The sequence below is a fragment of the Gobio gobio genome (assembly GCF_949357685.1).
Source record: "Gobio gobio genome assembly, chromosome: 14".
NCBI lineage: Eukaryota > Metazoa > Chordata > Actinopteri > Cypriniformes > Gobionidae > Gobio > Gobio gobio.
The window spans coordinates 15740353-15760300 of record NC_137107.1 but is presented as its reverse complement, the minus strand read 5'-3'; the positions used below and the strand labels follow the sequence as shown (position 1 = coordinate 15760300).

The window sequence follows — 19948 nt, the reverse complement described above, 5'->3', positions numbered from 1 at the left end:
AGGGTACATTTTTGTACATCCAAGTCAGGGCAGGGTCCTTGCAGGTTTCAAAGTCAAATTTAAGACCTTTTTAAGACATTTTAAGACCATAAAGATTGAAATTTAAGACCTATACGACGCATTACCAAAATTATTTAAATCAAAGAAATAATAAAAAAAAGCAATAAAGCAATGACATTAGTAACCCTCCACAGCCAACAACGTGCCAAATGCCCAAAACCTTAGGCCCAAAATGAAAATAGGCTAAAACAAACTTGCCCTCAAATAGAATAGATTACAAAACAGCATATTGATAGCCTAATAGATTGAACAGGGGGATGAACTAGGGAGATAGGATAAACTAGGCATGCACAATTTGGGGAAGATATCTAATTGCGATTATTCTGGTTAAAATGCTTTTTGTTTTTTTGTTTTGTTTTTTTTTTACAAATGAAAAGTATGCATATAACATTTTATATATTAAAGGTCCCGTTTTTCGTGTTTTTTTTAAGCTTTGATTGTGTTTACAGTGTGCAATATAACGTGTTCATGTTTCATGTGTAAAAAAACAGTATTTTTCACACAATTTACTTATCTGTATACCACTGTTTTCACTGTCCTCAAAACGGCCTGAGAATTTCCTCGTTCTATGAAGTCCCTCCTTCAGAAATACGTAACGAGTTCTGATTGTGCCAGCGGTTCCCGTGTTGTGATTCGACAGCAGCTTAGGGCACGTTCCCCGGGAAGGTCACGCCTCTTACCATAACGGGGAGATGAACGCACTCAAACTACAGCCCCTGAAGGCCAAACAAAGGTGATTTGACTCCGGGATGAAAATAACAGCGTCTGATGGCGACAAACGCAACCGAACCGAACCGAACGCAACACTCCCTCTTCTCCACGAGGGAGCAACAAGACCACGCCCCCTTTTTCGCGTATTCTTGTGGGCGGAGGTTAGTCGACAAACTAACTGTTCTACTGACGTAATTAAAGCAGGAAATACCAGGATGTAGTCCAAACCGGCCGTTCGCTGTAGGCTTTTAAAGGGAACTTCTGTTAAATAAAATATGTCGCTTGGCATTGAACTTTGAGCTTTATAATTTTACAGGTATTATTTATGCTCTAACAGCAACATTACACACTAACTAAAGTTTGAAAAATGGGATCACGAAGAACAGGACCTTTAATGTTTATATATTAATGAGACTAATAATAATAATTATATTCGATAAATACAAATATTTAACAAAATTAGAAATATTACTATTACAATAACATTTTAATTATTAAAAAATAAAAAATTGAGTATTTAAGAATAAATATAACAATATAATAATAATAATAATAATAATAATAATAATAATAATAACATTTCTATTTTACAGAAAACTGTAGTTGTAGGTTGTAAATCGTTTTATCTTTGACACTGGCGGTGGCTCATCCGATTTTGTTGCGTTATCCTCCTAGTCCGTCTCTCCCCCCATTTCACAAAACTGAGTTAATATAAAGTTTTAAAAAAGCTAGCAACTGAACACTGTTTTATCCTGCATGTGCGTGGATGGATGCGACCGACCGACAGCACAGGCAGTTGCTAGGCGATAGGGGATAAGTTGAGCCCGTTTACGGACACAGGATTGGATACATAACCATGAAGAAAACACAGTAACAGTATAAGGAAACGGTTTCATTTGAAGCCAGGAAATTCTACTTTAGAAGTACATTTTCACACAAAAAACGGGACAATTTGTGTCCCGGGAAAGAATATACATTTTCCGGGACAGACGCTCAAAAAAGAGAACAATCCCTGGAAAACCGGGACGGGTGGCAACGCTAGTTCTGAGGGCAGCGTTGCAAAGACTCTTTGTAGTCTACGATTCGATACTTTTTTGCTACAGTGTAACGTTAAAGCTACACTGTGTAACTTTTTTAGCTAAAAACACTTAGTTCTTTCAAAAATATATGTGCTCATTAATGTATATTTACTTCTTTCAAGTAATAAAGTATTCTCGTAAGTTTATAATATGCCATTGAAAATACATAAGGTAATGGGATCTAACGGTGGTCGCCATGTTGCCCCTCCATCTTGAAAGTACATTAGCCAAAGAGGGACATACCCGTAAATTACCCGTACCCGCTTCGCTTTTCGCGTTTTAACCGGTTTTAACTTGTCTGGTGCATGTGCAGAGAGTTTTCATCTCAGCAGCGTCCAGTAACAGTTATACGGAGTTTTCCTGGCTTGTTTATTCCTCAAAAGCCTCAAGGTTTTTCCTTGTGTGGTATTTCTGTGCGTTAATAACTCCGTAAGTAATAATAGTTATTGTCATTGTAGATGTGTTTCAGAGTGTGTCATCGCGTAATTCAGTTGATGTCACCTCAGAAGTATTTTTGTGTCAACATACAATAGCGTAATGCTCACCTATTTGAATAATCATTCAGTTATTTTGTTATCAACAATGTTTATTTGTTTATAGAAAATATTTGCTTGTAATGTATGTTGATGGAAATATGTATCAGGTCTGATCGGCATATTAACAATTGTTATACAGAGCGCACTGCAGTGCTAACGTTAAAGCGCCGCACACACGTTTGTAACCGGACACCGCTTGTTAGCAGCGGCAGCTCCGCTCCTTTTAATGCAGCTGCCTTTAGCGCCTATATATGGTACAATAAGCTCTGGTTTACGGTTACATTATACAAATGTAACTTATAAGTATAGTTATACAGTTCTTAACTGTGTATGTATATTTACCATCATTATTTGTTCTCTCACAGACAGGGCCGGCTCTAGCTCTTTGGTTGCCCTAGGCAAGATTGAGTTTTGCGCCCCCCCCCCCCCCCCTTAATTGTTAAAATCCACCTGCAAATAGTTGCCAGTGTATAGGTGTCATTTTCCTTCTGTAAGTATTTTTCTAGATATTATCCATGTTTTATATCTTAATGACACACAAGCATACAACCAAATAAAGGATTCAAGAAAAAAAAAAGTATTAACTTCCTGTCACATGAGACTGCCAACTTCCTACTCCTACTTCCAGGGAGCACAACGAAGGCAAACCCTCCCAAAGAAAGGATATTTTCATGTTCCTAATAAGTATTTTTAGTTGACATATATATATATCAACGTAATCATGAAGGTCTCTAGAATCATCCAAACAAAACAAATCTTACAACAGATCTATAGTTTTTAGTATACTTAGTCAAACATAATAAATTTGATTATGAATAAAGATTGATCTGTTGAAAGCAGTTATTTTGAGTTAGATGCTAAATGTTCTCCTCTTATACATATTTGACATTGAAGGGGTGCATACAACATATTTGCCCACCGGCAACTATAGTTGCCACAGATTCAAATACGATTTTCAAGAAAAAATACAAAAACCTGGGGAAAATAAATGCAGAAAATGCCATTCAGAAAACAATTGGGCACAAATGGGTTAAGTATTTATAAAAACTATATAAACAAAAATGCTCCTATAGTTACTCCAAGACTTAAAAAGCTAATTATGACTTAAATGATACACAAATTATGACCCATAAACTGGATTAACTATACCCTCTACAAACAAAAGTGCTATTATGGATACACTGTACTTACCACTACAAAAATTAAAATATATAAGTTCTTGTAGCTCTATCCCTTTCTTAAATAATAAAAGATGAACAGTTGTTTCTGGCATTTCTATTCACCTTCAAAATTGACGCAGCATTAAAATTTGGCTCGTCTGGATTTCCTTATTGTCAGTGAAATGCGTAGTAATATGTTGATAACTAGCTAGCTAGTGATAGCGTAGTGACAGCAATAAAACGTCCAATGCCGTCCAATATTAGTTGATAATATCGATAATACGAAGTAAATTTATTTCGTTTGACACCTTTATGGCTGAGATGAGAAGACTTACCTCTATACTGGGCTTTCTTTTGATCGTGTGCCTTTTTCTTTTTCCGTCCCTGTGCACTCGAGGGTTTAGACCACATTTTTGAAGAACGCGCCAGTGCTGAGCACTTGCACTTCCTAACGCCTGAACGCCTGTGCTGGACAATACTCACAATCAATTCAATCTAATAATCAGGTTAAGTAATTAAACGTGCGGCTGAGGGGGCGCCCAAGGATGATCATGTTTAATAAACAGTATGTTTTATTTCGCTTGTTTTAATTCTATGCTTAATGGGAAGTAAGTTAAAGGGCGCCACTAGAGGGCGCCTGCGCGCGCCCCCAACACATTTGTCGCCCTAGGCAACCGCCTAGCTCGCCTATAGCAAACGCCGGCCCTGCTCACAGAAACCACATTTATGTACATATCCACGCAAACCTGTTTATGCCTTGCAATTGGATGACTGAATAAACATTACTATCATCAAAGTTCACTCTGGATTAGCTGCAGTTCTTTCAAGCCGAATAATTAGGCCAGTTGAGTTCCAACCATCCCACTGCGCACAGAATATCCCACAGGCACCGTGTCGAATGTGGACGAGGTCGAACTGGAAGCCATGTTAATCTTGGACTAAATCGGCCACCGTAGGAGTTGAAACGAAATCGGAATTGAGAGGAACAGAAACTAAAATTCACTGGATGGTCATATACCTTTTCACCACTAGATGGGGGAAAATATCACACAGTGTAGCTTTAATAACTTTCTGCGGCCAGCGTTTCTGGAAATGAACAAGGATAACACCTTCTTTTTTAGACCTAACTAAATTAAATTTAAGACCTCGGATGAAAATCTGGCCGTCTTTAAGATGTTTTAAGGCCTTAAATTAATTTTTTTTACATTTTAGACATTTTAAGACTTTTTAAGACCCAGCAGGAACCCTGCAGGGGTAGGCAAGTTCGGTCCTAGAGAGCCTGGAGAGTTTAGCTCCAACCCTACTAAGCCACCACAGTATAAAACTCATGGCTCTCAGCATGCATTTCAGCATTAAGTATGTCACCATTGTTGAGATTCATATGCTGATTCTTGATATCTCTGTTGATATCTCCCTAGAATGTATTTAAAAATCAAAATTCAGAATGCCTGATCTGTGGCAAGAAAGTACTATTGGTGAATATTATTTATTGATATTTTTAGTCAGTGATGAGTTTAGTCAACCATTTTTCTTCATGACAATTTTTGTTTACGGCTTCTTTTGATTTGAACAGATTTTGTGTTTTGTTAACACTGTAACAAAAACCACAAACTTGCATAAAAATCTAAGAGTCAAACTGCCCAACTAAAGAAAACACTCATCACCACAATGGTGACCAAATATTTTCAATAAAACAAACATCTAAACCTCTGTTAATTCTCAATAAGAGCTTCTACAGATGTCTTTCAGGGTTGGAGTCAAACAGGGTTGGAGTTTTTGGATTTTATAAGTCTGACCATAGTCAGACCAATGTCGTCTGCAAGACTGTCGTCCCCACCAAAACTGGTAACACCACAAACTTGTTTTACCACTTTAAGTCTTGTTTATACTTTCGTCTGGCTCAGCAGCGCGAGCCTACGCTGACAGCGCGTGCACGCCTCGTTCGTCTGGGGACGTGTTTATACTCAACGCACTCGCCGTTGTGCTATTCTTGACTTTGGCTGAATCCGAAATCGCCCCCTAAACCCTCAAACACTATTCCCTACTTTAGTCCACTGATACAGTTCACTTGAAGGAGTAAATGAAAACAAGTGAGCGAATTCAGACAGCCGCTGTGTGTACAATCAGCTGTACACTCGTTATTGCGGTGCAAAGTGGGATAGAATGAGTGCACTCAATAACGTCCACTATTGTTTCGGACATCACTACAAATGGCTGTCCTCTCAAATAGAGCCCTATTTAGGGGTAGAGGGGGCGATTTCGGATTCAGCCTTTGAAACTAAATGGAGAGGTACTCTGCATCAGTGCCTTATGACAAAGCATCTAAACGGTAACCGTTACAAAGAAATAACGGAGGCACTGCACCTTGATGTTAAGAGATAATTTTTAAAAATAGCCAAATTCCCCGTTTTTCACCACTTGACTGCGTTGCATACTTTCCGACTACAAAACCTCCCTCAAGACTGATTGACAGTTGAGTGTTAGGCATCGCAAATGCAAGTGCAAAGGGGATTGCGATTCCATTTGAATTTTGTGAGGGTTGTGGCAGGAAGCGGAGGAAGTGAAATAGCAAATGGGTGATTTTCTATTGCTATTCCAAAATGGCGGGGTCATAACTAGTAAGACATCAGGGATGGAAATTAGCACCCGCCACCAGCCAAATGCGGGTGATTTTGTGTTGTGGCGGGTAGATTCGCTTCACCTACCGGCCACCGTGGCGGGTAAATAAAAATAGCATAGCCGACTGTTTCAGCTGTACGGCGGACACTTTTAGAGGAGTCACACCTTCAAAAAGAAATGTGCCGTTACAAATCAAATTCACAATATGCAGTAGAGAAGTTTATTTGCGCGTGGTTGCGTTAAGCGGCTTTATTGCCATAGCGGCGGAGTCTCGAGAACATGCGCTGGAAACGTGCGCGGTTTTTTAAAGACATATCGAGCTCGCGTCGCATCCACCGTTTGAACGCAAGAGGATCTCCAGATATAGAGCTGAATAGAAAAAAAGGTATCAATGGGTCTGTCCAGTAACTCGTGATGAACCTCAGGCGAACTGCACACTTTATGAGAAGCATTTCAGTTGCTCAGACTGACTGAAAAGCAGCAGCAGTGACACAGAGAGAGACCGGATAGCTGGACCGAATGGCTTCAGCCAAGTGCAAGCAAAACTCACGTAGGCAGGCTATCTGACGTTTCACATGGGGTTTATTATCAGCGCCATTCCCATGCACTAATGGGGTAACGTTAGTTTGCAACACTTCACTGACAACAGCGTTATTGAATGGAAAAATAAACGAGAAAGAGCAACAGAAATATATAAAGCATACATGCAGCTCACAGCTCGTGCTCCATCTAAGGACTGCCCACTCAGCGAGAGAGTAAAATAAGTGCCTTCCCCCTTAAAGGAGCAGCACCGAATTGTACTTGTTACAAGGTATAGGTCTATTGTTTTTTTAAATGGATAATATATTTATATAATATTCCATACATTATCAGAGCTTGGCAGACAGAATTATTATATATTTTTAGACAGGTTAATTAATAGATTATAGCCTAATTAATGTTATTATTAATGTATAATTTTAATCATACATAATAAATAATCCTGCCATATAAAGTTTGCCATTTATTAAAATAATATTTAGATAAAAATGGGACAAATAATTACATAATAACAGTCAAAATTTAAGTAAATTAATACAAAATTTAACAATTTTGAATTTCAGAATTGTCAAAAAAGTGATTAGTGGTTCAGAATGACTGCTTAAAGGGACAGTTCACCCAAAAATGAAAATTCTGTCATCATTTACTCACCCTCAAGTTGTTCCAAACATGTACACATTTCTTTGTTATGTTGAACACATTGGAAGATTCATTCCTACTATGGAAGTCATTGGTGCCCCCAAAGCAGCCTGGGTACAAACTTTCAGCAAAATATCTTCTTTTGTGTTCAGCAGAACAAAGAAACTCATACAGGTTTGGAACATCATGAGGGAGAGTAAATGATGACAGAATGTTTTAGTTTTGGGTGAACTATCCCTTTAAAGTGCACCAAATAGGCTTTAGAAATAAATTAAATAATCAAATGTAAAATAATATAAAAATGTTATATTGTCGTGAATGGGTGTCCCTTATTTTGCCACACTGAAGGTGGCAACCCTAGTATGTCGTCAACACGCTTCAGAAGATGCCAAAACTAATAGTTTCATTGTTGGGACTAAAAACCTAAAACTGGAAGCCATAAAAGACCACGAATCATCCAAATGCCACATCCATTAATCTGCCCTACTCATTTAATGAAATTAATATCAGTTCATGTTCCCTTTCGAAAGGGAAGCTGACGCTATGGGGAACGCCCTCGGCGTGACTGGTGTCTGAAGCTACTATCGAATCACGGCAAAGTCTTTGACCGACGTCAGCCCATGACGTCATCAACGTGCGACCCGGAAGTATAAAAGGGCGCCGTGCCAACACATACACATCTTTCTCGTCTTCAGGGACTGTCTGTTTGAACTGCTATACGAGTTAAGGTAAAACAAATTCAATTATTAATACACACGAGTGTGTATTTACTGCCTGGGATCAAGAGCATGCACAGTCAAGTTCATTTGAAGTTGTTTGTGTGTGAGTGTGAGCGGTTTTCAATCTGAGATCGCTCCACTCTAGTCTGGCTTTTTTCCTGAGGGAAGAAAGTTTGGCATCTGGGACTGGATGATGCTGTCCCACTCAAGCTGAGGCTGAGCGTTGGCATACATCATGGGTTCTCAGATGCAGCTCGCCGATCGTCGCGACGATCTGGCGGCTAACGAGACTAAACAGCAAGTGCTCTTAGGGATGGCTGGTGAGAGTGGTATGAATCCTCTCAGCCACCTTGACCGTGTATGCTGAGCTGATGAATGTTATGGAACGTGCTGCGGGCAGGCTGCTGCTGCCATGTTGGCACGTTAGAGGAGAGATCGCTCGTGATAAATTGCACGATCGATTTCTCCTTGGCCATAAACCATCAGCTCAGATGAGCCTTTCATTCCTTCTTGATCTTGATCTTCTTACAGAGATCGAGAGGGCATGGAAGAATCCATATTCTACCCAATGTTCATCGACATCAGCGTTTTAACTTCGCTGATGTCGAGGGGATAGGGGAATATGGATATGTGTTGAGGCTACCGACTGGCGAGGAAAGTTTGCGAACTTTTCTCGCATTTCGTGGGCATCAACACTGAAGAGCTCAAACTCTGCCTTTCTAAATCACGTTGTGCTTTAATGGCAGGGGCATACACGGCAGCGGGTCAGGCTGGTGCTGCTTTTCACACCATGGCGGTGTTTCAGGCGTACCAGGCGGACCTGCTGGAGAATCTCGACCAGGGGGCCGGGCTGTACCCTTGAGGCGGTTGCTGAGCTGCGCCACACCACAGATCTGTCTCTCCGGGCCACCAAGCAGACTGCTGCTGCTTTCGGCCGCTCTATGGCGGCTATGGTGGTTACGGAGAGGCATCTGTGGTTGGGCCTGGCTGATATCAGGGAGAGAGAAAAGGGGTTTTCTCTTCGATTCGCCGGTTTCGCCTACTGAACTTTTCGGCACCTCCGTGGAGGCGGTGGTTGGAAAGTTCAGGGAGGCGAAGGCGCGCTCAGCGGCATTTAAGAATAAAACATGCATACCGCTGAGATCCGCGCCCCCACCCAGGCAGGCGGGACCTGGTCCTTCACGGTCTGAGGACCGTAGGCAGGACCAGAGTGCTAGCGTCTCCTCTCATTCCCCCTCCTTGGAGGAGCAGGGTACAGAGGAGATGGGATTCCCGCGGGAAAAAGGATCTAAGGGAGGTGATCCAGGACAAACGTTCTCAACGAAGGCGTTGGTGATGGATCACTTCCCTTGAGGGCGATTACATCATAGCCCTCTCCTTTTTCCTTTTTAATGTCTTTTTATGACTTTTACCCAGGCGCTTCTTACATCAGGCCTGAGGCGGGCCTATGGTGAGTAGAACTATGTTCTGATGGCCCGCCCGGACTTGCTCAGTGAGAACGCCCCTTTCAGGCATTCAAGGGCGGTAGAACATGGTGGTGAGAACCGCACAATGAGTCTTCGCTCAGCATGCCGCAGGTGAGAGTGGTCATTTTTGTGTGTCATACTAAAAATATGTATTTCTGACAGACCCCAGGTTCCTGTATAGAGTTGGGTATTCATCAGAGAGAACTGTCTTTCCCCTGCTTAGTTAGGCTTTAACACAGCACCATTATCTGGGCTATGTTTGTGAGTGTGTGTTGGCTTTCCCTGGTTGGTCAAGATGGCGCCAGATAGGCCACCGCTTATGGTTATCAAAGATGGGCCTCCTCTCATTTTGAGAGTAGTGTTTAGGCCGCCGCTCTTTTCTTTGAAATGTTTGCGGATTACTAGGCGGTAGCACACTTTTCTGATAGAATGTATTGTTTGTCTACCGCCTAGGGTTACTATGTGTCTTCGGTTCCCTAAGCCACTGCAGGTTGGATTAGTTTGTCTCTGTTACGACTGAGCGCTGCGGCGTCAGTTGGTATGTGGATGAAGGAGGCGCGTTGCTGAGGCACCGTCACCTTTTTGTTGTACTTAGATCGGAGGCCTCCTCTCATTGAGAGTCGTTGGTTTTAATAGCAGTCAGTTTGTTTGTCTGGCAGTTATTTCGCGTTTTATGCGAAACTCGTACAGCTTGTAGGCTTCTACAAGCCTCCCTGGAACGGGTCCCCATAGTAATGGGTAGCTATCATGTGTTAGGCCTCAGCAGGCCTCCATGAAAACGAGCCGTAGGGTCTAATATTACTACAACCCACATTTTTCAAATATGGCTGTCCCAGTTAGCAGGAAGGATTGCACCGTTCTCAAGAGTAAACGGTGACAGTGGTAGGCCTTATCAGGCCTCTAGTAAGGCAGGTGACAATGCTTAAGCATCAAGGTACTACTAGCCTAGCTGGCTATCAGGTTAAATAGGGGTAAATACGCTCTCCTGAAGGTCGGCTGTCAATTGTAGGCCTCAGTAGGCCTCTTGAACAAGGCGCATTATCAGTTGGAAGGCCTCAAACAGGCCTCACTGGAGGTATGTACCGATGTGCGCATCAGGACAGCTAGCCTGGAGGCTATCAGGTTGTAGGCCTCATCAGGCCTCCCCGAAGGCCCGCTGGTAGGTGTAAGGCCTTACTAGGCCTCCTTGAGGGTGAGCTCTCAGGTTGTGATCACTACCAGAAGCAGGTTGTAGGCCTCATCAGGCCTCCCTGAAAGGCCTGCTGTTAACTCTAAGACCTTACTAGGCTTTCCTGAGGGTGAGTTCCCAGATTGTGGTCGCTCTCAGAGGCAGGTTGTAGGCCTCATCAGGCCTCCCTGAAAGCCTGCTGTTAATTCTAGGCCTTAATAGGCCTCCCTGACTCGGACAAGGTAGTAGGCCTCATCAGGCCTCCCTAAGGTGTTCCTGGGGTCCAGTCATCTGAAACAGTTAGCACGCATTGCAAACAGGTAGCAGGCCTCTCCAGGCCTCCCTAAAGGCTGCTTATCAGGTAGTAGGCCTTAATAGGCCTCCCTTGAGGGCGAGTTCCTTAATCAGGATGCTCGAAAAGCCTGCGTAGCTTGACTGTCGAGTCCCAGATGGTGGTCACTCGAACGAGGTAGTAGGCCCCATCAGGCCTCCCTAAGGTGTTCCTGGGACCCAGTCATTTAGCACGTGTTGCAATCAGGTAGTAGGCCTCTCCAGGCCTCCCTAAAGGCTGGTTATCAGGTAGTAGGCCTTAATAGGCCTCCCTTGAGGACGGGTTCCTTAAACAGGATGCCCGACTAGCCTGCGTAGCTTGACTGTCAAGTAGTAGGCCTCCATTAGGCCTCCTTGAGAAAACAAGGGTAACCTCAGCAGGCGGTATTGCTGTCAGGTAGTAGGCCTCACTAAGGCCTCCCTGAGGACGGAGTCCCGAGCCTGGATGCTTGGGTTTCCAGCATGGCTTGCGGTTAGGTAGTAGGCCTCTATAGGCCTCCCTGGAATACCCGCTATCAAGTAGTAGGCCCACAGGGCCTCCTTGAAGTTGAAGTTCCTGAGCTAGGCACTTTGATTACCAGTTCTCTGTGAGAACTTGTGGTAGTTGGGCCTATAGCTGGAGGTTACTCGCCAGGCAGGCTCAGCTGCTCCCCTCAATGAGGGTCGTCTATGAGTGCTCAGCCGCCTGAGCCTGGTCAGACGGTCGTAGGCCTCTCATGAGGCCTCCCTGTTAGATCAGTCCTTAGGCCCTTTCGGCCTCCCTACTGCTTTGAAACACAAGCACCTGGTAGATCCTTGATTTGAGCAGGCAGACTCCCCTCGATAGCAAGGGTTGAAAAGCACTACGCTGAGTGTTGCTCTCTTGGATAACCCGTCTCTGAGTTCCGGGCTAAGTAAGACTGCCTGTGTTTCAGTCCCTTAGCTTGGACGCCCTTTGGGCACCATCCAGAGGCTCTGTTTTGAACAGACAGGGTTGGCTAAACCGAAGTGTCCATAACACTTAGGGCACCAGGTCAGGCCTCCCTGGTGGCACTCGGGAGAACTTTTTCCCGAGTAGTGACTGGCTGGGGTTCCTTCGGGTCCCCTAGCCACATTCCCTTGAAGGGACCCCTTCATTGGAAGTAGTGGTCCCGGGCCTTCGAGCGGTCTAGATGGAACTCCACGCAGTGCGTTAGGGTTCCGTTTAGTTGTATAGCTTGGGCTATGACCGTAGGGAGTGCTGTCACTGTCAGCCCAGGACCTGAGGGGGAATCGCTCAGGTTTTTCTATGAATTACTTGAGTTGACAGTTGTCACTGCCAATGGGCAGACACTCCCCTCAGCATGGCGGCGTTGGTATATCGTTCCCCATAGCGTCAGCTAGACGCAGCGAGAGTTCCCTTTCGAAAGGGAACGTCTAAGGTTACGTATGTAACCTCTGTTCCCTGAGAACAGGGAACGAGCGCTGCGTCGCGTTGCCATGCTTCAGGGCCTATCTGCCATACAGTCCCTTCAGACGAGAAGATGTGTATGTGTTGGCACGGCGCCCTTTTATACTTCCGGGTCGCACGTTGATGACGTCATGGGCTGACGTCGGTCAAAGACTTTGCCGTGATTCGATAGTAGCTTCAGACACCAGTCACGCCGAGGGCGTTCCCCATAGCGTCAGCTAGACGCAGCGCTCGTTCCCTGTTCTCAGGGAACAGAGGTTACATACGTAACCTTAGACGGTTTGTGTGTGTATAAGAGAGAAAGAGAAAATGCCAGTATTTCATTGAGACTTGAGATTAAATAAACTGCTGAAGTATTGTAGAGCTTGTAGTATTCATTTTCACATGCAGTTACACATTGTCGGTTAAAAACAAGAAATGGCTGGTAAAAACATTGAGTGGCTGGTAGATTTTGAAATCCACCAGCCACAGTGGCCGGTGGACAAAAAAGTTAATTTCCATCCCTGTAAGACATTACATGCAATTGCAATTGCATTGGACTTTGGATTTCCATTTGAAATTTAGCACACGTTACATACACGAAAAAGAAAATCCAAACACAATTGCAAATCGTTGGGGGTGTGACGAGATCTGGTGCCACGAGATCTCGCGAGACTAAACTGTGACAAAATTTCTCGTCGAGATGAAAAGCCTCGTGTCACATTAGGTGTGTTCGACATCGGCTGCGGCTGGATGCAACTGATCGGCGAGAGTAGCCGCGTGCAGGCGGGGAGGAGCTGCAAACATAGACGTGAAGTCAGACACTTTCTGCTTCCCGCGGTGACGCTCGCGCTGTGTTTGCACACTTTATCAGCTGAAGTGAAATAAATGCAATATTTGGCAATACACAGATGTTTCAGAGACATTATTGTCATGTAATACTTTATGCACTGCTTAATACAGCGTGTGTTTTTACAAGAATAAAGTTCAACATATAAGCCTACACTATCAATGAAGTGGGGTCTATGTTTTTAATCAGTTATATTTTGATAAACATGACAATATAACATCGCGACTACATGAAAGGAGGTTTTACTGTTATAAAAAACAGATTTGTGCGCATTAGTGGAGCTGAAGGTTTTAGAATAAACACGAAACACACGTGATCGCTGTCATGCGGTGAATCTGGCCAATCGTGGAACGGCTGTGTCGTCATCAGAGCCCGTGCAGCCTCATGCAGTCGCTCTCGAGAAACTGCACCGGCTGTAATCGCCGGCTGCTCTCGAATCGCTCTTGCGGCACTTTGTTGACATACGTCACTGTCACGTGGCGTCGGCGCTGCCTCAAGTCGGACAAAATTTCTAACCGGCATGCACTGCTTCAAGTCAGCCGCCGATCGGTCTGCGCATCGCTGGGTGAAGTCGAACAAGCCTATTGTCTAGACCTGGTCATGACAGAGTGTGAAGTTAGGATAGAATATGCCAACACTACGTTTACATTACGCCTCCACTCTAGTTTAGCTTTTTATAGAAATTAAAACAATTTACTTCAGGTGGATAACAGTCGCTTAAATTAATCAGCTCATCCAACACGAGCACAGCACTGCCACTGATCATGTGACGAGAAGACATTGAGCGTGTTTCATGAGTGTGTGTTACGTCTTAGTGAAGCGCTCGCATTGAGTGTGTGTTACATGTTAGTGGACTGGACCGTGGCGGAGGATTCGTTGCGCAGCAGAATATAAGTCTTATATTTTAAAATGCGCGTTCAGAACCACCTCTCCCTATTCACAGAGTACGCGTGATCGCAAAATTGAAAGTGAAAAATAAACGGGGAGCGCGCGAATATCTCCCAATATAAAAGCTATCTTGTTGTAACCATCTCTTAGCTCTTTATCATGCTTGAAGAAAAATGTGGTCTCTATTTGCACTTTTCAATATTGAGTACTTTGATTATGGTTATTGTTTGCACTTAATATCTGATCAATTTGTGGGAAGGAGTTCAGTTAGGAGGTCAAAAGAAGCTCATTTAATCAGATAAACAGATCAACTTTGAACATAAAACAAGCTACAAAAACGTCACAACAAACAGAAAAAGTAAAAGCAAATGGTAAGAATCAAAGAAAATTAGTCACAATTCAGGTGCATAATTTATTCATGCCGCAATGCATGCTGGGACCCATGAGGGAGTTTTGATAGGTGGTTCCCAGCTTTTCATTGATTGTCACCATTGTTGAGATTCATACGCAGATTCTTGATGTCTGTAGCTGTGTCCCAAAGTGAAGGGTGCGCACTTCGAAGGCCAGGCCACGCCTTCGAAGTGCACGAAGGGCGAACCAAGGGACAGGGTTGCCAGGTCTGCACAACAAAACCCCTCCTTTGCTAATCAAAAGTAGCGGAATCACGGCCAAAATGTGGCAAAATATGCCAAACGCGGGGGGCTCCCGGTAGAAATATTGCTAAAGTAAAGAAGTGGACTATAGGCTATAAACAACCCACACCAACAGTAAATGCAGCCTAATTCCAGACTTGGCAACAATGAACCGAGCTGCGTTGAATGGGCTAGCAGGTGTGTGACAACTGACAGCGGACGTTCGCGAGGAGATTTTAAAAAGAGAAATGGAGCAGAAAAGTTTTTTTTTTTGCTTTTTATGAGTTTTATTGGATTTTGACATGCTTCAAAGCCTGCGACAATGGGAGACCGGACCATAAGCACGTAAATCGGTAGCCTATGGTTAAATATTTAATCGTTAAGTTGCAACTATTGTTTATTATGTTAAATGTAACTGTTACAATATATTTTAAACATTTATACATTTACGTCCAAGTCTTTATTTAAGTACTTATTTTTATTCAACTCACATCATCTCAGATGCATTATGACATGGCAGCCGTCGACCGATTCAGCCCTGCAAACCTGTGGACAGTGGAAATATGAACTCATCCCAGATGAAGATGATGTCCCGCTGGCACAGGCCTGGTCTCTACTGTGCATTATTCCCCATCCCGGTCCAGCTCCACCAGCGTCTCCCGCTCAGCTCAATTAAATACAAATGTTTTCTTCTGTTTTAGCTGTTAGTTTAAATTTCTGTTGTTTCTGATGTTAAACTTAAGTTATATTGTAGGCCTATGAATAGTTGTAAAAAGTAGCCTTCTTTAAGTAATGTATAGACCAATTTATTTTCATTTACACATTTTAATTTACATGACAAGAAAATATATGTGAACATATGAACATATATGAATTTGTTTAATGTACAAATTATAACTTGCATTACAAATATGAATTTGTTTAATGTACAAATTATAACTTGCATTACAAAAATAAACTATGTACAGAACAACCACTTCTCTTTTATTTAGCCTATACACATTTCAAGTTAACGAAAATGAACAATAGACAGCAATTACTTTGTTTCATTTACAAATAACTTGCATTAAAAAAAAAAAATAATAATAATAATATAGAGAAATTGGCCACGACTTTACATTCAGGGTTGGAGGAGACTTTCGGTAGCCTAATGGACCGTCGTCAGTGAGCGACATTCATTCATTCATTCATATAAAATACTTTATTTTGCATTACAGCTAGTAAAGTCAGCAGTTTTCGTTTATTTGCATTTTGACTTATAGTTTTGAGTGACAGATGTTGCATTTGATTTAGCTTATTTTTGTCTGTGACATTTTTTAGCTACGGTGTTGACAGTATGATAAGAAAAATAAATAAATGATTGCATGGCCAACATCCTATTACTTTTGTTATCCCCAGTCTCTCTCTTTCTGTAGGGGAAATTTAAAAGAGAGATCCTGGAAACAAAATCAAAATTTAGCTGGATCGGTCGGGTCGGGAATAAAATAATTTATAGCGGGTGAGCACGGAGTGAATTTGAAGCGCGAGCGGGAGGGTGCGGTGCGGAATAGATCCTATTGCGGGAGCGGGACGAAAAAACAGCCCCGTGCAGATCTAATTTGTATTTAAAGAAAGTGCAGAAAAAAGAAAGAATGAGCGAAAAGGGAGAGAATGGACTGATTCCTCTTCTTGAGAGAATGGTTGAGAAATAAATAACATTTATGCAAGTTAAAATTTTGCCAGGTTGCTCAGGGCAGGGAACTGTGCGAATGCACTAAACGTTTTGTTTACTTCAAGTTCAAGCGGTTGCGCTGTTGTGTTCAATAGTATCCAGGCTAGACTTGCCGACTGCTGCCGTCTTTCACTGGGAAATTTAATCCCGCGCCGCAAGAAATCTGATCGAGTGCCGCGGGAATGCAGACCAGTCAAATCCTGTAGTCACCAGTGTGCTATGAATTCTGGTGTAACAACAATGAGTTTCGGGGAATAATTAATTCAAATGGTGTAAATATTCATGAGTCTATGAATATGATTTGCTTGTTGTACAGACAATATTAACTTATAACGGAACAATTTGTATTACTGAAGTAGTAATACAAGAAAATCAAGCTTAAACGGGTAGCTAAAATCTTACGTCTCATTGACTTCGATATTTGTGAGCAAAACAATACGGATTCACTTCAATGCAATCAATGCACAAAGCTACGATTCACACGGGGGAAATATGCATATATGTAGGAGAAAACAAACAATATGGTACAAACAAGGAAAAATGAAACTTAACGAAGAGAGAGAGAGAGAGAGAGAGAGAGAGAGAGAGAGAGAGAGAGAGAGAGAGAGAGAGAGAGAGAGAGAGAGAGAGAGAGAGAGAGAGAGAGAGAGAGAGAGAGAGAGAGAGAGAGAGAGAGAGAGAGAGAGAGAGAGAGAGAGAGAGAGAGAGAGAGAGAGAGAACGAGAACTTCACAGCCCTTTCAGAGACCTCAAGAAATTAACCGCCCCGTGAACAGGAATAATTCAGACAACCTTTTACAAGCAGTTTGATTGTGAAATAGAATACTTGCATTACTATGGCTTCTCGTGTAAGTGTCTGAGTTCGAATCGTCTGGGAAGTTCGCTAAGGATTTGCGGGTCCCAGGAGAATTTCTATGAAGTTTAGGAAAGTAGCTCAAGAAGTCTGCCGGTTTCTCTCTCCGTGGCGGGGATGCCATCTCTCAGGGTTGCGAAGACCAGGGATGGTCTTCCCCTCCATGGCGAAATGCCAAGGGGTCCTTTCCTTCTCTTGTGGTGGCGAAATGCAAAGAGTTGATGGTCGTTCCTGTTCTTATAGAGGGGATGGCCGACGCCCAGAGAGTTCAACGCTCCAATCTCTTGCGGCGACACGATGACGCCTCGGATCTAATCAGTGTAGATAATTACATCAACACACAGGCCCTTTGTTTAAGTATGATTTGATTAGAAAAGTCACAAGGGCTGTGAGGAGGTCAGACTTTGGCCATCCTGCCAGATGACTGATTGAATCAGAGCATTATTGCTACACTGGGATAGGGTAGGCTGCGAAGTTGTGGGAAGGTTCCATCTGCTGTACCCTTCCTTTGCCTGAGAAACGGAGGGCGTATTTTGAAGTCGCTTTCGACTTGCGGCAGCCCTCGTCGCGCCGCTGTGATGCAATCGCACTTCAAATGCGGCCTTCAGAGGTGCAGCTTTCACATTGGGACACCCTTCGTAGTGCCGCTGTGACGCAATCGCACTTCAAATGCGGCCTACAGAGGTGCAGCTTTCACATTGGGACACCCTTCGTAGTGCCGCTGTGACGCAATCGCACTTCAAATGCGGCCTTCAGAGGGTGCAGCCTTCATATTGGGACAGCCTTCGTAGTGCCGCTATGACGCAATCGCACTTCAAATGCGGCCTTCGAAGTGTTTTTCATTGTTGTTTTTTTCCACGAACACCTGGCATCCCGCTCGAAACGGCTCTCATTCGCGCTTGCATATGTTTACACTATAAAATACAATACTTTTTTTCAATGATCTTATAGCCAAGCCATTTTTAATAGCCTCATTATACTTAATACATATATTTGCTTCTTCTTAGTGTTCTCTGCAGCAGAGCGCACAACTGCACGAGCTTATATGGCAGAAGCCATGGCTGAGCTTGCATTTTGGGTTAAACTGCGTTCGTTTGACATTGTGGAAAATAGAAAATAGAATCAAAATATATTATCCTTTTTACACGTTAGGGATGTGACGGTGAAAAAAATTTCACTCACTGTTTCCCTCATTACTGTGTGTAGTAAAGCTTGTTTGTACGGGAAGAAGGAGGCGGGAACCGGCGAACATTCAACAAGTTTTAATCAATAATAAAGACAAAATAAATATGGCGGCGGCAGCCCCTCGCGGCCGACTGCCGCCTACACACAAACACAAATAAACACAACGTGAAAATAAAGGCTGCAGCCCCTCACGGACGACTGCAGCGGATAACACAACTACAATAAAACATAACATAAAATCCAGGCCTGGTCCTCTCTCGTCCCTCACTGTCGTCGCTCCTCCTTTATACTCCCTCACTCCTCCGCAAGGGCCGAGATCGCTGCGGCTCGTAGCTGGCGCTCATCCTCTCTGATGAGCGCCGCCTCGTCCCGCCCTCACGGTCCCTCGGCCTCGCTGCTGAACGCATGCAGCCGTGCGCCTTTTACTTTCGGTTTGCCAATTCAGGGGCGGGTTGCTTGAATTGTGGGTTCATTAGCTATTATTCTTAATGAAAAACATATGCAGCAATGAAGCCAGTGACTGATTTCACGGATGTCCTCTTAAGGGAAAAATATGTTGCTGTGTCTTCAGTAAAGCCTATGTTGGAACTTTTATTACCAGACCACAATGACACTGCACTGACAGCAAACATAAAGGGAAATGTGCAGGTTATAGACAGAAAAATACAGCCCGTCTGAAATCCAAAACATCTTCTGACAAAGGTCACCATATTGGATCCAAGGTATCGTGGTACCATGAAGGATGCGGAGGTCTTGAATGATGTCAAAGAAAAGCTCTTGTAAGAACTACTAAACATGAACAAGGAACAAAAAACGAGAAAGTGCCAGTGGTGAGACTTGTGTTAAAGCTGCAGGGGAATATGAATGATCTGAATCTGAACCTCCAGCAACCAAGAAGAAGAGGCTGTGTGACCTTCCCCAGAACAGAAGAACCCAACTGGCATTGGTAACAAAAAGAGTGCAGGCTGATGCAGAGCTGACCAAGTTCCTCCAGGAAGAAGCACTTGATGCATCATCTGATCCCCTGATGTGGTGGTGTGATAACCATAGATTTCCTCTTAATAGCCAAGCTGGCACAAAAATACATGTGCATTTGTGCAACAAGCACTAGCTCGCACAGTTGGTAACTAGGGCTGTGCTCAGAATATCGATACAACGATACATCGTCATGAACTCCTGATGATGCGCGTATCGATACAGCAGCTGCCGTATCGATACTGTGTGCTTTTGAATGTAATCAACGCGACGCGAGCAGCAGTGCACAACATTCAAAATGGAGAAGAGGTTTTCAGTTAATGAATGAACGGAACATTGCAGCGCACCTCACATCCATTAAATAGCAATACTCTTTGTGCTTTGTTGCTATTGATATAAAACAAAGTCTCAGATTTCAAA

At 43.3% G+C, this 19948-nt stretch overlaps 1 protein-coding gene across 3 annotated transcripts in view; it reads right to left on the bottom strand.

Annotated features, from left to right (window-relative positions):
• Window positions 1-19948, bottom strand: part of LOC307137931 (uncharacterized protein) — a 42894-nt gene that overhangs the window by 10714 nt on the left and 12232 nt on the right. The window lies entirely within an intron of this gene.